The sequence below is a fragment of the Salmo salar genome, chromosome 15 (genome assembly GCF_965601325.2).
Source record: "Salmo salar chromosome 15, fSalSal1, whole genome shotgun sequence".
NCBI lineage: Eukaryota > Metazoa > Chordata > Actinopteri > Salmoniformes > Salmonidae > Salmo > Salmo salar.
In genome coordinates, this window is record NC_138305.1 from 41043639 (window position 1) to 41067035 (window position 23397).

The following is a 23397-nucleotide window of genomic DNA, read 5'->3' on the forward strand; positions in this document are numbered from 1 at the left end:
GGGCAGGCGAAAGACAGGTCAAGGGCAGGCATAGGTCAGTAATCCAGAGCAGAGTCCGAAAGGTACAGAACATCAGGCAGGCTCAGGGTCAGGGCAGACAGAATGGTCAAAACCGTGAAAACTAGAAAACAGGAACTAGAGAAAGATAGGAGCACGGGAAAACCGCTGGTAGGCTTGATGAAACAAAACAAATTGGCAACAGAGAACACAGGTATAAATACACTGGGGATAATGGGGAAGATGGGCGACACCTGGAGGGGGGTGGAGACAAGCACAAAGACAGGTGAAACAGATCAGGCTGTGACATAACGTTATAAGCCTACTATGCTATGCTATTATATTCAGTTCTGTTATGTAAAATACTAATTTATCATTATGTGATCTTACGAGACATAGATTCAACTTTGATCTAACTTTACTAAACTAGCACCATTGTGAGTAGTGATAATATTTCATTTGTAATAATAATAATAAGTAGGACTATTGAGTAGGACTATTAGGCGTAGGTAACAGAACTTGATGAATGTTCTTTAAATGACTGGAGCTCCCTTCATGGTTATAAAAGAACAGAGCTAAAGTCTCTTGGGCTTTGCAGTGGCTACTCTGGTTTGGATGTCCTCGGCAGGAGGGTGTCGCAGTAATCAAGTGGTCACATATCGTTCTGGGTTCCACTGCGCAAGAGTGGGGTTGGTGGAGTTTTATGAACATCATGGCAGACAAGGTGAATTTTGATTGTTATTTTTTTACGTTCTGATTGGCCAAGCCTCCAACAGGCCTCCACAGTGTAGCCTACAGTTCTTCATCATTCTCCACTACCAGAGAGAAGACAGGGAAGAAACCCCCATTTACCTACCTGCAGGCTGCTGTAGCCTACATGTTTATTTGGTTTGTCATTCAATCGTTGTTCATGGAATTTTGTGGTAATTAAATATAATTTATTTAGAATTGATCAGAATACATTTTTTGCGTATTCTCAAATTGAAAAAAGTGAGGGAGTGCCTCGCCTCGTGCACCCCCAGCACTACACACCTACGCCTGACTCTTCAGAGGGTGGAGAGGAAAGCCCAACGCATCACCAGGGGCACACTGCCTGCCATCCAGGACATTTACAGCACTCTGTGTCGAAGGAAGGCCAAGACATTCATTAGGGACCTCAGCCACCCGAACCATGGTCTGTTGTTCACTCTGCTACCATCTAGAAGACAGATATAAGGTGCATCAGAGCCTGGACCGAGAGACTGAGAAATGGCTTCTGTCACCAGGCCATCAGACTGTTGAACAGCCATCACTAGCCGGCTAACAGGTACTCAGCCCTGCACCTGGAGACTAATGCCACGTGTATATAGAGTCATTGAATGCTGGTCACCTCATTTTCTGTTTATATAATGTTGTTTACTCACTGTGTATGTACAGTAGTATATACTGTGCATACCATTATATTTCCCAAATGATATACTGTCTATACCAGGGCTCTCCTGTGGTTTGACCTACAAACTATTATGACCACTCTATGAAAACGATGTGCCCCCCCCACACACACACACATCTTAGACTCTAAAGAATTAAGAATTTCTAAAATCCCCCAAAATTAGTGGTTAGAAAATACCATTGGAACCATTTCCCTGTTTGACCACTAAGTTTTATGGGTAGTATGACACCTCCACTGTGGGGCTCTATATACCCCACATATACTATATTCTGGATTCTCACACATGCTCACTCTAATATACAGTATACATCTACTTTGGATTGTTATTTATTGATTTATTGTTGTTTTGTATTTGCAAGACATTCTACGGCACTGTTGGAGCTAACACCTGTGCACGAGAACAATACACTTTGATTTGATAGCTAGGGCACAATGCAAATTACAGATAGACCAGGGCAATGTGCTAGATTGTTATAACACCGCTTGAATATTTTGACATGTGCCCTCAGACACAAAACAATCCATGAACTTGGCTGATAATGAATCCAAATGTAAAATAACTACTCTTGGCCCTGACTGAGAGGATCAGATGTGAAATGCAATTATCACTCATCATAGCTATTTCTGATTTCCGTTCCTAAGGATACATTTCAGATGATTATTATGTGACTGAATCTAATGAGCGAGTCATCTCATGATTGCCTCTTTCAATTTTGGAAAAGAGTAGGGTAGCAGAGAGCCAACATTTTTCATATTGTTGTGACTGATACAATATTATCATGAACAATTGATCCTGACTCATTATAATAGATGGTTCAATTGGTGTCATTAAATAATTTATGCTCAACTTGTGTGCTGTCATTTTCAGCCCACTTTTCTTGCTGCATTCACTAGAAGAACTTACAGCATATTTTAAAGAGGCTGGCATAGATTTTAAAGTATTTTCAAATCAAGCACCAGCTTATAACCTACATTCTAAATAGTTTCCCACATGGTGTAATGACCCGTACAAACATTTCCTCATAGAATGTTGTGAATGGAGTTTTGAGATTTCCTGTGGAGCACCTTATGATCCAACAGCTGGAGAAACCCAGTTAGCCCACACACACAGCTAATCCTCAACCCCCCTCCCCCCCCCCCCCTTCCAGAAACACTTGGCCTTAGAGCTACAGTGAAAATAGGTCATGCTCTCACACAGCAGACTGACTAATTGCATCAGCAATTATCTTTGTAATATCAAACAATCACATTTATTTATAAAGCCCTTTTTTACATCATCCAATGTCACAAAGTGCTATACAGAAACCCAGCCTAAAACCCCAAACAGCAAGCAATGCAGATGTAGAAGCACAGTCGCTAGCAAAAACTCCCTAGAAAGACAGGAACCAAGGAAGCAACCTAGAGAGGAACCAGGCTCTGATGGGTGGCCAGCATTCAGAGTTAGAGACAGCAGGTGCGGTAGAGAGAGAGTCCAAAACAGCAGGTCCGGGACAAGGTAGCACATCTGGTGAACAGGTCAGGGTTCCATAGCCGCAGGCAGAACAACCAGGCAGGATATAACCCCACCCACTTGCCAAAGCACAGCCCCCACACCACTAGAGGGATATCTTCAAACCACCAACTTACTACCCTGAGACAAGGCTGACATCATTTTTGGACAGAAAGTTTCAGATTTTTGCAATGTTACGAAGAATGAAAAAAGCAGTCCCTAAAATAATCTTGATATGCTCATCAAAAGAGAAATCAGGGTCCAGAGTAACAGCACAAACTGTCTCTAACCAGAATAGAAAGAGGAGTGGGAGGCCCCGTGGCACAACTGAGCAAGAGGACAAGTACATTAGAGTGTCTAGTTTGAGAAACAGACGCCTCACAAGTCCTCACCTGGCAGCTTCATTAAATAGTACCCGCAAAACACCAGATTCAACGTCAACAGTGAAGAGGCGACTCCGGGATGTTGGCCTTCTAGGCAGAGTTGCAAAGAAAAAGCCATATCTCAGACTGGCCAATAAAAAAAAAGATTAAGATGGGCAAAAGAACATAGACACTGAACAGAGAAACTGCCAAGAAGGCCAGAATCCCGGAGTCGCCTCTTTACTGTTGACGTTGAGACTGGTGTTCTCGCCTTCATCTCTCAGAACAAGAATAAACTGATGAGTTTCAGAAGAAAGTTCTTTGTTTCTGGCCATTTTGAGCCTGTAATCGAACACACAAATGCGGATGCTCCAGACACTCAACTAGTCTAAAGAAGGCCAGTTTTATTGCTTCTTTAATCAGAACAGTTTTCAGCTGTGCTAACGTAATTGCAAAAACATTTATTATGATCAATTAGCCTTTTAAAATGATAAACTTGGATTAGCTAACACAACGTGCCATTGGAACACAGGAGTGATTGTTGCTGACAATGGGCCTCTGTACGTCTATGTAGATATTCCATAAAAATCTGCCGTTTCCAGCTATAATAGTCATTTACAACATTAACAATGTCAACACTTTATTTATGATCAACTTGATGTTATTTTAATGGACAAAAAGTTGTTTTTCTTTCAAAAACAAGGACATTTCTAAGTGACACCAAACTTTTAAACGGTAGTGTACAGTTGAAGTCGGAAGTTTACATACACCTGTCACGCCCTGGCCATAGAGAGGGTTTTATTCTCTATTTTGGTTAGGCCAGGGTGTGACTAGGGTGGGCATTCTATGTCCTTTTTTCTATGTTTTTGTATTTCTTTGTTTTGGCCTGGTATGGCTCTCAATCAGGGACAGCTGTACATCGTTGTCGCTGATTGGGAGCCATACTTAGGTAGCCTGTATTCCTTTTGGTTTTGTGGGTGGTTATTTTCTGTTTCGTGAGTATTACCTGACAGAACTGTTTGGCTGTCGGTTTTGTTTAAGTGTTCACCAGAAATAAATACATGATGAGCACTATCCACGCTGCGCCGTGGTCTACTCTTTCAGACGGCCGTTACAACACCCTAGTCAAATACATTTAGTTTTTCACAATTCCTGACATTTAATCGAAGTAAAAATTCCCTGTTTAATATCAGTTAGGATCACCACTTTATTTTAAGATTGTGAAATGTCAGAATAATAGTAGAGAGAATGATTTATTTCAGCTTTTATTTCTTTCATCACATTCCCAGTGGGTCAGACGTTTACATACACTCAATTAGTATTTGGTAGCAAAGCCTTTAAATTGTTTATTTTGGATGAAACGTTTCGGGTAGGCTTCCACAAGATTCCCACAATAAGTTGGGGGAATTTTGGCCCATTCCTCCTGACAGAGTGTCACGTCCTGACCAGTAAAGAGGTTATTTGTTATTGTAGTTTGGTCAGGACGTGGCAGCGGGTGTTTGTTTAATGTGTTTCGGTGTTTGTTGGGCAATGTTCTATGTTAGTCTATTTCTATGTCTGTGTCTAGTTTATCTATTTCTATGCTTAGTTTATTGGTTTGACCTTAAATTGGAGGCAGCTATTTCTCGTTCCCTCTAATTGAAAGTCCTATTTAGTAGGGGTGTTTTTTCATGGGTTTTTGTGGGTAGTTGTTCCAAGTGTAGCAGTTTGTCTCACAGGACTGTTTTCTCATCGTTGTTTTTGTATTAAGTGTTTTGTTTCATTTTCTTCTCAATAAACAAGATGATGAGCATACACATTCCCGCTGCGCCTTGGTCCCATCTTTATGACGAACGTCACACAGAGCTGGTGTAACTGAGTCAGGTTTGTAGGCCTCCTTGCTCGCATACGCTTTTTCAGTTCTGCCAACAAATTTTATATAGGATTGAGATCAGGGCTTTGTGATGGCCAATACTTTGACTTTGTTGTCCTTAAGCCATTTTGCCACAACTTTGGAAGTATGCTTGGGGTCATTGTCCATTTGGAAGACCCATTTGTGACCAAGCTTTAACTTCCTGACAGATGTCTTGAGATGTTGCTTCAATATATCCACATAATTTTCCGACCTCATTATGCCATCTATTTTGTGAAGTGTACCAGTCCCTCCTGCAGCAAAGCACCCCCACAACATGATGCTGCCACCCCCGTGCTTCACGGTTGGGATGGTGTTCTTCGGCTTGCAAGCCCCCACTTTTTTCCTCCAAACATAACGATGGTCATTATGGCCAAACAGCTCTATTTTTGTTTCATCAGACCGGAGGAAATTTCTCAAAAGTACGATCTTTGTCCCCATGTGCAGTTGCAAATCATAGTCTGGCTTTTTTTATGGCGGTTTTGGAGCAGTGGCTTCTTCCTTGCTAAGCGGCCTTTCAGGTTATGTCACTATAGGACTCGTTTTACTGTGGATATAGATACTTTTGAACCTGTTTCCTCCAGCACCTTCACAAGGTCCTTTGCTGTTGTTCTGGGATTGATTTGCACTTTTCGCACCAAAGTACGTTCATTTCTAGGAGACAGAACGCGTCTCCTTCCTGAGCGGTATGATGACTGCGAGGTCCCATGGTGTTTATACTTGCGTACTATTGTTTATACAGATGAACGTGGTACCTTCAGGCGTTTGGAAACTGCTCCAAAGGATGAACCAGACTTGTGGAGGTCTACAATTTTTTTCTGAACTCTTGGCTGATTTCTTTTGATTTTCCAAAGAGGCACTGAGTTTGAAGGTAGGCCTTGAAATACATCCACAGGTACACCTCCAATTGACTCAAATGATGTCAATTAGCCTATCAGAAGCTTCTAAAGCCATGACATCATTTTCTGGAATTTTCCAAGCTGTTTAAAGACACAGTCAACTTAATGTATGTAAACTTCTGACCCACTGGAATTGTGATACAGTGAATTATAAGTGAAATAATCTGTCTGTAAACAGTTGTTGGAAAAATTATTTGTGTCATGCACAAAGTAGATGTCCTAACCGACTTGTCAAAACTATAGTTTGTTAACAAGAAATGTGTGGAGTGGTTGAAAAACGAGTTTTAATGACCTAAGTGTATGTAAACTTCCGACTTCAACTGTATATAGTGAAAACAATAGTGGTCCTAAAACGGATCCTTGAGGAACACCGAAACTTACAGTTGATTTGTCAATAAACAAACCATCCACAGGGACAAACTGATATCTTTCCAACAGATAAGATCTAAACCAGGCCAGAACTTGTCTGTGTAGACCAATTTGGGTTTCCAATCTCTCCAAAAGAATGTGGTTATCCATGGTATCAAAAGCAGCACTAAGGTCTAGGAGCACGAGGACAGATGCAGAGCCTTGGTCTGACGCCATTAAAAGTTCATTTACCACCTTCACGAGTGCAGTTTCAGTGCTATGTGTCACACCCTGATGTGTTTCACCTGTCCTTGTTATTGTCTCCAGGTGTCGCTTGTTTTCCCCAGTGTATTTATCCCTGTGTTTCCTGTCTCTCTGTGCCAGTTCGTGTTGTATGTCCAAGTCAACCAGCGGTTTTTTCCCGTTCTCCTGCTTTTGCTATTTCTCCTTCTTCTAGTCCTCCCGGTTTTGACCCTTGCCTGTTTCTGGACTCTGTACCCGCCTGCCTGACCATTCTGCCTGCCTTAACCTCGAACCTGCCTGCCACTCTGTACCTCCTGGACTCTGATCTGGTTTTGACCTTTTGCCTGTCCACGCCCATTCACTTGCCTACTCCTTTTTGGATTATTAAACATCTAAGACTCCAACCATATGCCTCTTGTGTCTGCATCTGGGTCTCGCCTTGAGTTATGAGAGTTATGATGGGGTCTAAAACCAGACTGAAGCATTTCGTATACATTGTTTGCCTTCAGGAAGGCAGTGAGTTGGTCAAGGTTTTTCTTGGTCAAGGTTTGGCTTTATTACTGCCACTTTTAGTGAGTTTGGTACACATCCGGTGGATAGGGAGCCGTTTATTATGTTCAACATAGGAGGGCCAAGCAGCTCTTTCAGTAGTTTAGTTGGAATAGGGTCCAGTATGCAGCTTGAAGGTTTAGAGGCCATTACTATTTTCATGAATGTGTCATGAGATATAGGATTAAACAACTTGTGTGTCTCCCTTGATCCTAGGTCCTGGCAGTGTTGTGCAGACTCAGGACAACTGAGCTTTGGAGAAATATGCAGATTTAAAGAGGAGTCCGTAATTTGCTTTCTAATGATCATGATCTTTTCGTCAAAGAAGTGCATGAATTTATCACTGCTGAAGTGAAAGCCATCCTCTCTTGGGGAAAGCTTTTTATTTAGCTTTGCAACAGTATCAAATATATTTTGGATTGTTCTTATTCTCCTCAATTAAGTTGGAAAAATAGGATGATCGGGCAGCAGTGAGGGCCCTTCGATATTGTACGGTCCTGTCTTTCCAAGCTAGTAGGAAAAGACTTCCAGTTTGATGGAGCGCCTTTACCGTTCCAATTTCCTGGAAGCTTGCTTCAGGGTTCGGGTATTTTCTGTATACCAGGGAGCTAGTTTCTTATGACAAATGTTTTTTGTTTTTAGGGGTGCGACTACATCTAGGGTATTACGCAAGGTTAAATTTAGTTCCTCAGGTGGTTAACCGATTTTTGTACTCCGAAGTCCTTGGGTAGGTGGAGGGAGTCTGGAAGGGTATCTAAGAATCTTTTGGTTGCCCGGGAATTTATAGCCCGGCTTTTGATGATCCTTGGTTGGGGTCTAAGCAGATTATTTGTTGCGATTGCAAATGTAATAAATTGGTGATATGATAGTCCTGGATTATGAGGAAAAACATTAAGATCCACAATATTTATTCCACGGGACAAAACTAGGTCCAGAGTATGACTGTGGCAGTGAGTAGGTCCAGAAACATAATAGACGGATGCTGTTGAGCCCAGGTGTCAGTTTTTGATTAGCCAGGGTAAAGATCCTAACTTTACCAAGGATTAAACCAAATTAGTCTGAAAAGAAGAATGCATACACACAATCCAAGTTCAGCTTCAAATCCAAGCCAGGGTATAGATTGGGGAGAAGGGGGAGAGAGGAGGAGGAGAGGGAGAATTATAAAACTATATGGCTTAATTAGGCTGGCCTAGCCTGTCCTTATCACGTGTCTTCAAAGTTCTTAAGAGTTCTTCTCCCAATAGGAAACAGCAGCCAAATCTGACAACCTAAAGATGTAGGATTTTAATTTCACTCTTTTGTTGCTGAGAATTTTCCTTCAAAGCAGGAAAACAAACTTGTGTATTTGGGGTTTAAAAAGGCTTCTAGGGGCCTCACGATTGGTGCAGCAGTCAAAGTTACTGCTGCGCAATGTTGCGGCCTCGCTACAGCCTGGGGCTTTACTTGGCTCATTGCGCTCTAGCGACTCCTTGTGGCAGACCAGGCGTCTGCAGGCTGACTTCTGTCATCGGTTGAACTGTGTTTCCTCTGACACATTGGTGCACCTGGCTTCCGGGTTAAGCGAGCAGGTGTTAAGAAGCGCAGCTTGGCGAGTTATGTTTCGGAGGACGCATGATTCGACCTTCGCCTCTCCTGAGCCCGTTGGCGAGTTGCAGCGATGAGACAAGATCGTAATTGGATCGCAATTGGATATCAAGAAAAATGGGGTAGAATTACAACAACAAAAATAGGTTTGTAATTTTCACTTGAAAATTTCAGACTTGATTAGTCATAACAAAACATGTATGAACCCCTACAAAAAAAATCTATTGATTATAATCCACAAAATAATTCAAATGTCCTGTTGCTGCAGGATTATTTTCCTGCTGTAGCAAAGGGCCTCAAATTAAGATCCTACATCTGTATAGCTTTTTCAGTTGTCTCCAAGTCATCTCTGATTTATTTCAAATCACATCAGTGAAAGGGACCCAGTGTGTGCTTATTGCTGCCTACAGTTCTGTTGTCCCTTGATGATGGAGCGGATGTTCCACACTATTACCTTCCTCAGCCTGTTAGGCAGTCGCTTTGGGAGCCCCTGACCAGTGCCAGGGCAAGTCTATGCATGCATGACCAGGATAATGACAGAGGCAAACATAGCCTACACTACAAGGCAAATATACTGACTGTTTGCATTGTAACCAATTTAAGAATTGTCGCTTAAATTATGATTATATTTTACACATAATAAGAGTCAATTTAATTCCAGCCTAAGGCATTTGGAGCATACTCATCTATGCCTAAATATTTGTAAGTTGGTAGTTTGGTATATAGAAAACATTTTGAAACCCACTAACATAGATAAGACCTCATGATCCACACAGCAACATAATATAACTCTATGGCACACGATTACTTTAAGCACTCACAATGTCTTTACATCTACACAGAATGAATGAAGATATTCTAGTTGCAGATGTCATTTAAACAAAGTGAGATTAATGAACGTCTTGATGTTAAGACATCACATTATTCAATCTAAATGACTAGAGTAATTGCAGGGCAGACTATGCTTTTCAGCATCAGAGCATACGTTTGTGTGAATCACAGCTTTTCTTTGTCTGAGGTCTTCAACTAACTCATGTTTTCCTGCCATGCTGCCACAGCAACCAGCATCATCGTTACCATGGAGACACCATATCTGGTTCTCCGTGTTTTAGATGGGCATCAATGCCATGTATGCGTGCTTGTGTGCCTGTACAGGCGGGTGTGCATACAGTATGTGTCTAAACATGCTTTCCTCCAATAATATTTATATTTTATAATGAAATCACAGAGATCTGCTGAAAGACAAAGTTCAAAGATATCTCTTATTTATTCAGTAATGGTCTATCTTTATGTTAAACACGTCACAATGTTAATTTGTGGTGGTGACACAATGGAGCTACACAAGTGACTACTTTTTGGACCTTGTTGAATGCCATGTCTTATTTCAGAGAAAGTGACATTAGAACCTGGCACAATCTATCAGTGCCTGACACTGCATCTGTATGGCGGTCTATTGTTCAAGTGTCCTCCAGACTAAGACTGCTGATAAGCAATGGAAGGGCTAGAACACTGATATTTTGTGTTTTAAAACCATGTTTGAGGGGATCAGTATTTCATGCCTATTAGCTTGTTCGTGATTGAGCCAAGGTTGTTTGTCCATTTAGCTCCATGCTACATCTCAAATCTGCTCAGCCTCAGTGCCAAGTACGTGAATTTACGACTAACTCTAGTCGAGTTAAGAATGGACTTGCCAGTAAACACTTTGATAACAGTATGGAAAGTATGACTTTTGAAGTTTTGCGAATAAAAATAGCCAAGTTTCCATTGGAGCTCTCAAAGAGTGAGTCAGTATCTGTTAGCCCAACATTTCCCAGAGAGACAGGCTAGTTCTTCTGCTGTAACTGGAGCTGACAGCGTGCTATGGAGAGTCGGTCTGTGATGGACCACAGATTCCCCAGTTAGGTCTAGACGACTACCCATCTTACTATATTAGCCAGATCAAATACATGTAGGCTACCCTGAAAGCATGTGGTACCAGCTTGTAGTACAATGAGAAAGCTCAGTAAAAACTCTTCACTTTGAACAGGGAAAATGGGAAAATGTGTGTTTTGTTCTCAGCCTTGGAGCATCTGACATAATGCTCTGTGTGATATTTCTTATAGTGAATACATTGCTTCTTCACTATCAACAGAATGTTTCTACATTTGTACAACCTAATATAAACAGAATCATTGTAACTGAGGTTTGCACAATAGCAAATTAGATTTCACGTACACCAACTATACAAAATGTTTGGTGCAGAGGGTTTAAATCTCTTTTTGTCCTTTGCTAATTGTATTCAGCCTGTCTGTTCACCTTCCAATTCAACAGCCCTGACCTTTAGGAGTCTCCTTTATACCAAGCATTATTGAGGAAACTGGCCTCGAGCTTGACCTACTGTACAAAGAGAAGAGAGGGGGAGTGAAGGGAGGAGAAGAGAGGGGAGGAGATGCACTCTACGGGGATATGAGGCAACTGTAGCTGGAGCAAAATACAACACGGAGGCTAGGATGATCATTGGTGTTTGCTCAAGCGAGTCTTCCTCAAGGCATGATCCTCATGAGTCATGCAGATCAGAACTAGTAGTAAACAGATTTGTCAGATATATCATTGGCTTAATTAGAAACATTTCCTGATTTGTTTTGTATAAGACAGTGAATAAAATAAAACCATGAGGATATCACATTTCATGATTAGACCTTCTTATGTGGTATCTATACAGTTTATTCAACAGAGATAACCATACTGATACCTCCAAGACCATGAAGAGTATACAACATCCTTTAGATTCACAATACAACACATCACTCAAGTTACTCAGTGCCAACAGTGTATTCAAAGAAGTTGCCTGGGTAAAATATGACTCAGAATCAAGCTTTAGCTTCCCCAGCGTTCTTTACAGAACAGAGAGGAATGATGGCAAACGACTGTCAATCAAATATTGACTGAATCCAGGCCAGACGTTTATCTTCACAAGATTCACCCAGTCCTCATTATATTCTATTTATATATAAGTCAGGTCAGTGAGTTTTCTTTGTGTGAAATGTTAATTGAGAAGGGTAATCTATCTTTAGAGACGAAGGTGTTTTAAGATCACACCTACACAGCCTGCAGAATGTGACTAATTAGGAAATACACCTGTGGAGACAATGTGTCACTTTATTGGTCAATTGCACACAAGATCCAACCTAAATTTGTTATAGGTTAAGTGCCTTGTTCACTGATATCAGCAACCCTCCGGTTTCCAGCTCACTTCCCACCAGATTTATCCTGTCGGACCCGGGATTTGAATTAGCAACTAGCTGGATGCTGGCTCGCCTCTCTAACCCCCAAGCTTTACTTCTCTGTGTGTTCCTCCCACTGAACAGCACTTACAGAACCTACTCATCTCTCTCCTGTATAATTACATTCAAAGGAAGGGTGTGAGCCTGAAAGCTGCTTAATACAACGATTGTTGACAAAATCAGAAATAAGACCATTTTGATTCCTCGTCAAAATCCTCTGTTAAGCAGGGTGATGCACTTTCCCCTCTCCTGAACTTTACCTCTCTGAGTCACAATAATTTTGTTAGTGACACTTGACCAATAGGTCCCCCTCCAGTTAATCTACTCCATATGATCTATAAGATAACTTGACCTGTGTTTAGTCAAGGAAAAACAAAACATGCACACTGTTTAGAGGTCGCGATAAGTACTTTTCTGTTCCAATATGGATGTTGTTGCATTTTTATCACGAGTCTGGATTTTGGAACTGTAAGCATTGCATTCTATTTGGAACTGTGGAGGGCTGAATCCAGGTCGAGAATCCAGAATACTGCATTTTTTTAATGACATATTTCACAATTTTCTCTTAAATAGGTTTTGTTCAGTATCTAATGTCTTAAATTTATCACATTCAAGACACCAGTATGTAAGCCACTATGTACATGTGAAGCATACACAAGGAGGATTCACTTGGTAATTGTAATGTTTACAACATGGTAATTGTAAACATTAGAACATGGTAATTGTAATGTTTGATCAATATGCAGATAAAATGTATGACAAAATGTATTCACACACCATAACAGTCACATGCACAATTAAACTACGTGGCATGTTAAATGATGCCATACATCCAGGGTTGGGTAGGCTACTTTCTGAATGTAATCTGTTACAGTTACTAGTTACCTGTCCAAAATTGTAATCAGTAATGTAACTTTTGGGTTACCTAAACTCAGTAACGTAAACTGATTACTTTACGTTACTTTTGGATTACTTTCCCCTTAACAGGCATCAGAAGAATAAATAAGAAATTTAAGCTTGCGCCCTTTTTCATTGCTGAATTGAATGTCATTGAGAAAACAGAAAGGTGTCATAACGTATTTTTTTCCCCTTCAAAAAATACTTTCTGAATTTAAAAGTAATCCAAGAAGTAATCATCTATTTTTTCAAAAGTATTTTAATCTGATTACAAAAAAATGTCTGGTAACTGAAGAATGGTGCTGCTTTGGAATGCAGTCATTTTACAGGCTCCTGACCAATTGTGCTATTTTATGTATTTTTTGCACTAATCTTACCTTTTTTGTAATAATGTTTCTGACATTGTTTCCTGACCAAAAAGAGTTTCTGGACATCAGAACAGCTATCACTAACCTCAATTTGAACGAGGACTTCAACTTCAAGGCAAAAGACATATTTATTATCTTGGACCAGGCCGATATCCAAGACACTTGTAGAAGGAGAATGCGGCGTTATAGAGGCCGGCACTCTGGCACCTTGATGAGGCAACAGTGGTGAGTGAATAAATCGCCTCTACCCTCTGTTCTATTGGCAAATGTGCAATCGCTAGAGAAGAAACTGGACGAGCTCTGTTCGAGACTAACCTATCAACGGGACATTAAGAACTGTAATATACTATGCTTCTCGGTGTCATGGCTGTATAAGGACATGGTTGAACTGTACATTTAGCTGGTTTTCTATGTATCGGCAGGACAGAGTGGCAGAGTCCGGTAAGATCAGGGGGAGGAGGTGTTTGTCTTTTTGTCAACAACATCTGGAGCGTGATCATCTAATATTAAGAATGTCTTGAGGTTCTGCTCGCCTGAGTTAGAATACCTCATGATAAGCTGTAGACCATACTATTTACCAAGAGAGCTTTCATCTGTATTTTTTCGTAGCTGTCTATTTATTACCACAACCCGATGCTGGCACTAAGACCGCACTCAACAAGCTGCATAGGGTCATAAGCAAACGAGAAAATGCTCATCCAGAGGCGGCGCGCCTAGTGGCCGGTGATTTTAATGAAAGAAAACGGAAATCTGTTTCACCTCATTTCTACCAGCATGTCACCTATGCAACTAAAAGGAAAAAAAAACTCTAGATCACCTTTACTCCACACACAGAGACGCATACAAAGCTCTGCCTCACCCTCCATTTGGAAAATCTGACCATAACTCTATCCTTCTGATTCCTGCTTACAAGCAAAAACTCAAACAGGAAGTACCAGTAACAATCTCAATATGGAAGTTGTGAAATGAAGCAGATGCTAAGCTACATGACTTTTTCGCTAACACAAACTGGAATATGTTCCGGGATTCATCCGATGGCATTGAAGAATTTACCACATCAGTCACCGGCTTCATTAATAAGTGCATCGACAACATCATCCCCACAGTGACCGTACGTGCATATCCCAACTAGAAGTCATGAATTACAGGCAACATCTGCACTGAGCTAAGGACTAGAGCTGCTGTTTTCAAGGAGCGGGACATTAATCCAGATGCTCATAAGAAACCTGCTACGCCCCCCGACAAACCATCAAACAGGCAAAATATCAATACAGAACTAAGATAGAATCCTACCACACTGGCTCTGACACTCGTCATATGTGGCAGGGCTTGCAACCTATCACAGATTACAAAGGGAAACCTGACTGGGAGCTGCCCAGTGGCGTGAGCCTAGGGAAAGGGGGATACCTAGTCAGTTGTACAACTGAATGCATTCAACTGAAATGTGCGTTCCGCATTTAACCCAGCCCCTCTGAATCAGAGAGGTGCGGGGGTCTGCCATAATCGACATCCACATCTTCGGCACCCGGGGAACAGATTTTTACCTTGTCAGCTCAGGGATTCAATCCAGCAACCTTTCGGTTACAGGCCCAACACTCTAATCACTCGGCTACCTGCCACCCAGACTAGCTAAATACCTTCTATGCTCGCTTTGAGGTAAGCAACTGACATTTTCAACCTCTCCCTTACCCAGTCTGTAATACTTACAGTACATATTTCAAGCAAACAACCATAGTGCCTGTGCCCAAGAACGCCAAGGTAACCTGTCTAAATGACTATCGCCCCGTAGCACTCACATCTGTAGTCATGAAATGCTTTGAAAGGCTGGTCATGGCTCACATCAACACCATCATCCCAGAAACGCTGGACCAACTCCAATTCGCATATCGCCCCAACAGATCCACACAAGACGCAATCTCTATTCCACTCCACACAGCCCTTTCCCACCTGGACAAAAGGAACACCTACGTGAGAATGCTGTTCATTGACTACAGCTCAGAGTTCAACACCATGGTGCCCTCCAAGCTCATCACTAAGCTAAGGACTTTGGGACTGAACACCTCTCTCTGCAACTGGATCTTGGACTTCCTGATGGGCCGCTCCCAGGTGGTGAGGGTAGGCTACAACACATCCGCCATGCTGACCCTCCGGTCACAACTTGCAGACTTGTTTACGTGCTGCTGTGTGTTTTGTTGCTAACCTTACTTTGCTACCTGACAACTTTACGGTTTTTACTTTTTAATTATCGTTTATATTTTTAGTTTTTCCCTCACTCAACTTTTTTTCATTCAACCTTTTCACTCCAGACGCTTTATCTGGACATGGTTCGTCAGGACCTCCACCAGCCGAAGCTAAGTAGTAACATTAACATGATGCCTTCTAATTGCAGTCACTGTACTCATAATATACAGGAGAACGATCGCCTTATGGCAAGGATAGCTGTGCTTCAAGCCCAGCTTCAGACGCAAGGGTAATTTCAGTGTAGGGAAGGATGAAACAGCGTCTGTGCCACCAGTAGGTACAGATAGTAGTATAAATCCCCTCGCACCGTACCCGCAGCCGGACAACTTTCTCATGGCTTCTGGAGAGAAATGCTGTAGGAATGCTCAACCAGTGTCGCTCAGTCAGCCGACAGAAACTTTCAACCGGTACTCCCCATAAAGCAGCGAGTCAGAGGCCGAGACTTCTTTGGTCTCTACTCCTCCCGTTACGGGGTCTGAGACGCCGAAGCCTCCCACCATTAGCTCTGACAAATTGAAAACCCTAGTCATTGGCGACTCCGTTACCCGCAGTATTAGACTTAAAACGAATCATCCAGCGATCATACACTGTTTACCAGGTGCAGGGCTACCGACTTTAAGGCTAATCTGAAGATGGTGCAGGCTAAAGCTAAAACTGGCGAGTATAGGGATATTGTTATCCACGTCGGCACCAACGATGTTAGGATAAAACAGTCAGAGGTCACCAAGCGCAACATAGCTTCAGCGTGTAAATCAGCTTGAAAGATGTGTCGGCATCGAGTAATTGTCTCTGGCGCCCTCCCAGTTAGGGGGAGTGATGAGCTCTACAGCAGAGTCTCACAACTCAATCGCTGGTTGAAAACTGTTTTCTGCCCCTCCCAAAAGATAGAATTTGTAGATAATTGGCCCTCTTTCTGGGACTCACCCACAAGCAGGACCAAGCCTGGCCTGTTGAGGAGTGACGGACTCCATCCTAGCTGGAGGGGTGCTCTCATCTTATCTACGAACATAGACAGGGCTCTAACTCCCCTAGCTCCACAATGAAATGAGGGGTGATCTCATCTTATCTAACTCCTCTAGCTTCACAATGAGATAGGGTGCAGCAGGCTGTTAGCCAGCCTGCCAGCTTAGTGGAGTCTGCCACTAGCACAGTCAGTGTAGTCAGCTCAGCTATCCCCATTGAGACCGTGTCTGTGTCTCGACCTAGGTTGGGCAAAACTAAACATGGCGGTGTTCGCCTTAGCAATCTCACCAGAATAAAGACCTCCTCCATTCCTGCCATTATTGAAAGAGATTGTGATACCTCACATCTCAAAATAGGGCTACTCAATGTTAGATCCCTCACTTCCAAGGCAGTTATAGTCAATGAACTAATCACTGATCATAATCTTAATGTGATTGGCCTGACTGAACAATGGCTTAAGCCTGATGAATTTATTGTGTTAAATGAGGCCTCACCTCCTGGTTACACTAGTGACCATATCCCCCGCGCATCCCGCAAAGGCGAAGGTGTTGCTAACATTTATGAAAGCAAATTTCAATTTACAAAAAAACTGACGTTTTCGTGTTTTGAGCTTCTAGTCATGAAATCTATGCAGCCTACTTAATCACTTTTTATAGCTACTATTTACAGGCCTCCTGGGCCATATGCAGCGTTCCTCACTGCGTTCCCTGAATTTCTATCGGACCTTGTAGTCATAGCAGATAATATTCACATTTTTGGTGACTTTAATATTCACATGGAAAAGTCCACAGACCCACTCCAAAAGGCTTTCGGAGCCATCATCGACTCAGTGGGTTTTGTCCAACATGTCTTCGGACCTACTCACTGTCACAGTCATACTCTGGTCCTAGTTTTGTCCCATGGAATAAATGGTGTGGATCTTAATGTTTTTCCTCATAATCCTGAACTATTAGGTCCTTGCAATTGCAACAAATAATCTGTTTAGAACCCAACGAAGGATCATCAAAAGTCATGCTATAAATTCTCAGACAACCCACAGATTCCTTGATGCCCTTCCAGACTCCCTCTGCCTACCCAAGGACGTCAGAGGACAAAAATCAGTTAACCACCTGACTGAGGAACTCAATTTAACCTTGCGCTATACCCTAGATGCAGTCGCACCCCTAAAAACAAAAAACATTTGTCATAAGAAACTAGCTCCCTGGTATACAGAAAATACCTAAGCTCTGAAGCAAGCTTCCAGAAAATTGGAACGGAAATGGCTCCACACCAAACTGGAAGTCTTCCGACTAGCTTGGAAAGACAGTACCATGCAGTATCGAAGAGCCCTCACTGCTGCTCGATCATCCTATTTTTCCAACTTAATTGAGGAAAATAAGAACAATCCGAAATGTTATTTTTGATACTGTCGCAAAGCTAACTAAAAAGCAGCATTCCCCAAGGGAGGATGGCTTTCACTTCAGCAGTAATAAATTCATGAACTTCTTTGACGAAAAGATCACGATCATTAGAAAGCAAATTACGGACTCCTCATTAAATTTGCATATTTCTCCAAAGCTCAGTTGTCCTGAGTCTGCACAACTCTGCCAGGACCTAGGATCAAGGGAGACACTCAAGTGTTTTAGTACTATATCTCTTGACACAATGATGAAAATAATAATGGCCTCTAAACCTTCAAGCTGCATACTGGACCCTATTCCAACTAAACTACTGAAAGAGCTGCTTTCTGTGCTTGGCCCTCCTATGTTGAACATAATAAATGGCTCCCTATCCACCGGATGTGTACCAAACTCACTAAAAGTGGCAGTAATAAAGCCAAACCTTGACCAAGAAAAACCTTGACCAACTCACTGCCTTCCTGAAGGCAAACAATGTATACGAAATGCTTCAGTCTGGTTTTAGACCCCATCATAACTCTCATAACTCAAGGCGAGACCCAGATGCAGACACAAGAGGCATATGGTTGGAGTCTTAGATGTTTAATAATCCAAAAAGGAGTAGGCAAGTGAATGGGCGTGGACAGGCAAAAGGTCAAAACCAGATCAGAGTCCAGGAGGTACAGAGTGGCAGGCAGGTTCGAGGTTAAGGCAGGCAGAATGGTCAGGCAGGCGGGTACAGAGTCCAGAAACAGGCAAGGGTCAAAACCGGGAGGACTAGAAGACGGAGAAATAGCAAAAGCAGGAGAACGGGAAAAAAACGCTGGTTGACTTGGACATACAACACGAACTGGCACAGAGAGACAGGAAACACAGGGATAAATACACTGGGGAAAACAAGCGACACCTGGAGACAATAACAAGGACAGGTGAAACACATCAGGGTGTGACACATAGCACTGAAACTGCACTCGTGAAGGTGGTAAATGAACTTTTAATGGCGTCAGACCAAGGCTCTGCATCTGTCCTCGTGCTCCTAGACCTTAGTGCTGCTTTTGATACCATGGATAACCACATTCTTTTGGAGAGATTGGAAACCCAAATTGGTCTACATGGACAAGTTCTGGCCTGGTTTAGATCTTATCTGTCAGAAAGATATCAGTTTGTCCCTGTGATTGGTTTGTCCTCTGACAAATCAGCTGTAAGTTTCGGTGTTCCTCAAGGTTCTGTTTTGGCACCACTATTGTTTTCACTATATATTTTACCTCTTGGGGATGTCATTTGAAAACATAATGTTAACTTTTACTGCTATGCGGATGACACACAGCTGTACATTTCAATGAAACATGGTGAAGCCCCAAAATTGCCCTCACTGGAAGCCTGTGTTTCAGACATAAGGAAGTGGATGGCTGCAAACTTTCTACTTTTAAACTCGGACAAAACAGAGATGCTTGTTCTAGGTCCCAAGAAACAAAGAGATCTTCTGTTGAATCTGACAATGAATCTTGATGGTTGTACAGTCGTCTCAAATAAAACTGTGAAGGACCTCAGCGTTACTCTGGACCCTGATCTCTCTTTTGACGAACATATCAAGACTGTTTCAAAGACAGCTTTTTTCCATTTACGTAACATTGCAAAAATCTGAACTTTTCTGTCCAAAAATGATGCATAAAAATGTATCCATGTTTTTGTTACTTCTAGGTTAGACTACTGCAATGCTCTACTATCCGGCTACCCGGATAAAGCACTAAATAAACTTCAGTTAGTGCTAAATACGGCTGCTAGAATCCTGACTAGAACCAAAAAATTTGATCATATTACTCCAGTGCTAGCCTCCCTACACTGGCTTCCTGTTAAGGCAAGGGCTGATTTCAAGGTTTTACTGCTAACCTACAAAGCATGACATGGGCTTGCTCCTACCTATCTTTCCGATTTGGTCCGGCTGTACATACCTACACGTACGCTACGGTCACAAGACGCAGGCCTCCTAATTGTCCCTAGAATTTCTAAGCAAACAGCTGGAGGCAGGGCTTTCTCCTATAGAGCTCCATTTTTATGAAATGGTCTGCCTACCCATGTGAGAGATGCAGACTCGGTCTTAACCTTTACGTCTTTATTAAAGACTCATCTCTTCAGTAGGTCCTATGATTAAGTGTAGTCTGGCCCAGGAGTGTGAAGGTGAACGGAAAGGCACTGGAGCAACGAACCGCCCTTGCTGTCTCTGCCTGGCCGGTTCCCCTCTCTCTACTGGGATTCTCTGCCTCTAACCCTATTACATGGGCTGAGTCACTGGCTTACTGGTGCTCTTCCATGCCGTCCCTAGGAGGGGTGCGTCACTTGAGTGGGTTGAGTCACTGACGTTGTCTTCTTGTCTGGGTTGGCGCCCATCCTTGTGTTGTGCCGTGGCGGAGATCTTTGTGGGCTATACTCGGCCTTGTCTCAGGATGGTAAGTTGGTGGTTGAAGATACCCCTCTAGTGGTGTGGGGGCTGTGCTTTGGCAAAGTGGGTGGGGTTATATCCTGCCTGTTTGGCCCTGTCCGGGGGTATCATCAGATGGGGCCACAGTGTCTCCTGACCCCTCCTGTCTCAGCCTCCAGTATTTATGCTGCAGTAGTTTGTGTCGGGGGGCTAGGGTCAGTCTGTTATATCTTGAGTATTTCTCCTGTCTTATCCGGTGTCCTGTGTGAATTTAAGTATACTCTCTCTAATTCTTTCTTCTTTCTTTCTTTCTTTCTTTCTTCTTTCTTCTTTCTTTCTTCTTCTTTCTCTCTCTCAGAGGACCTGAGCCCTAGGACCATGCCTCAGGACTACCAGGCACGATGACTCCTTGTTGTCCCCAGTCCACCTGGCAGTGCTGCTGCTCCAGTTTCAACTGTTCTGCCTGCGGCTATGGAACCCTGACATGTTCACTGTGATTACTATTATTTTACCATGCTGGTCATCTATGAAAATTTGAACATCTTGGACATGTTCTGTTATAATCTCCACCAGGCACAGCCAGAAGAGGACTGGCCACCCCTCAAAGCCTGGTTCCTCTCTAGGTTTCTTCCTAGGTTTTGGCCTTTCTAGGGAGTTTTTCCTAGTCACCGTGCTTCTACACCTGCATTGCTTGCTGTTTGGGGTTTTAGGCTGGGTTTCTGTACAGCACTTTGATATATCAGCTGATGTAAGAAGGGCTATATAAATAAATTTGATTTGAACACGGGGCCCCTCAGGGGTGCATGCTCAGTCCCCTCTTGTACTCCCTGTTCACCCACAACTTCTTGGTCGCGTATGACTCCAACACCATCAGTAGGTTTGCAGATGACACAACAGTGGTAGGCGTGATCACGGACGACAATGAGACAGGTCTGAGACCTGGCAGTGTGGTGCCAGGACAACAACCTCTCCCTCAACGTGGGCAAGACAAAGGAGCTTATCGTGGACTACAGGAAACAGGGGGCCGAGCATGCCACCATTCACATTGATGGGGCTGTAGTGGAGAGGGTCGAGGTCTTCAAGTTCCTCATTGTCTACATCACTAAGGACCTATCATTTACATTTTAGTCATTTAGCAGATGCTCTTATCCAGACAACTTACAGTAGTGAATGCATACATTTCATACATTTTTTTTTCTCCGTTTCTCCGTACTGGTCCCCCATGGGAATCGAACCCACAAGCCTGGTGTTGCAAACACCATGCTCTACCAACTGAGCCACTATCATGGTCCTAACACACCAACACAGTCTTGAAGAGGGCACGACAATGCCTATTCCTGCTCAGGAGGCAAAAAAATATTTATCATGGGCCCTCAGATCCTCAAACAGTTATACAGCTGCACCATTGGAAAAAGTGTCACCGCGTGGTATGGAAACTGCTTAGCATTTGACCACAAGGCGCTACAGAGGGTAGTGCGTACAGCCCAGTACATCACTGTGGCTGAACTCTCTGCCATCCAGGACCTCTATACCAGGCGATTTCAGAGGAAGGACCAAAATATTGTCAAAGACTCCAACCCAAGTCATAGACTGTTCTCTCTGCTACCGCACGGCAAGCAGTACCGGAGCACCAAGTCTGGGACCAAAAGGCTCCTGAATAGCTCTACCCTCAAGCCATAAGACTGCTGAACAGTTAATGAAATGGCTACCTGGACTATTTACATTGACCCCCTTTACTATTAATTGATTTATCGTAATTTTTTTGCACTGACTCTCTAGCACTGGCCCTATGCGCACTAACTTTACTCTACTCAGGCACTAACACAAACTACAGTGACACTCCAACACACACACTGCAGAAGCTCACACATACACACACACACTGACTGACACATAGACACACTTTCACACTCTTCACATACGCTGCTGCTACGTTCCCCTGCACATTGACTCGGTACTGGTACTCCTTGCATATAGCCCCGTTATTGTTTTTATTGTGTTACTTTCTTCTTTTTTATTTAGCAAATATTTTCCTTAACTTTTAGCTCTGCATTGTTTGGAACGTGCTCGTAAGTAAGCATTTCACTGTAAAGTCTAAAGCTGTTGTATTTGGCGCATGTGACCGCCCAAAAAAATGCAGATTTGATTACAGTTACAGTTTGTTTTTTACAAGTAATCAGTTACTCCCCAACTCTGCATACATCATACACCATCACTGATCTGGAAAAGGCTTTGAGGGATATACTGACTGAGAGCTCAAGAAAATGAACACAATGAACTTGATTCTTCTGAGCCATCAACAGAAGATAATGATCCATCAAATTGAGTTGTAAGATATCCTAGAAAAAATAGACAGACCACTTTTATTAAGACATCCCTGACACAATGCAGCAGCTTTCTGCATAAATCTGAGATACTCCTCTTCACAATATGGATAATTGAATATGGTTCAAGATGGTGAATTTACACACAAAGAGAGACAGTAAATATAGTGATGTACATGTGCACATTTGTCACACGTGTCATGCAGTACATCATAACGTATTACAGTTTGTCACGCCCTGACCATAGAGAGCCCTTGGTTCTCTATGGTTTCTCCCACTTGTGTTTGTGGGATATTGTTTGGTTTTGTGCTTGTTGCACCATGTAGTCACGTTGTGTTGCTTGTTAGTTGTTTTGTAGAAGACGTTTCACGTCAAATAAATATGTGGACCTCAACACACGCTGCGCCTTGGTCCTTCTCTTACAGCAACTGTGACACAGCTGGAGTGGATCCAGATCTCAGGACGTGCATGGCTGAAATCTGTTTTCTCCCCCTCGCTGAGACTCACTAGTCTGGCTGCATCACTCACATTATTAGTCAGTTATGCAGTGGGATGTGACTACAAGGAGCTGAGGCTGTCACACTTAGAAAAGTGTCCTCAGTTCGACAGCAGAGTTCCTCCCCAGTAAATTCCATAGAAATAGGTTACATTTCTTTGGTAATCACACCCAGTCTGCGTCTCAAATGGCACTCTATTCCCTATATAACGCCTTACTTTTGATCAGGGCCCATCGAGCTCTGGTTTAAAGTAGT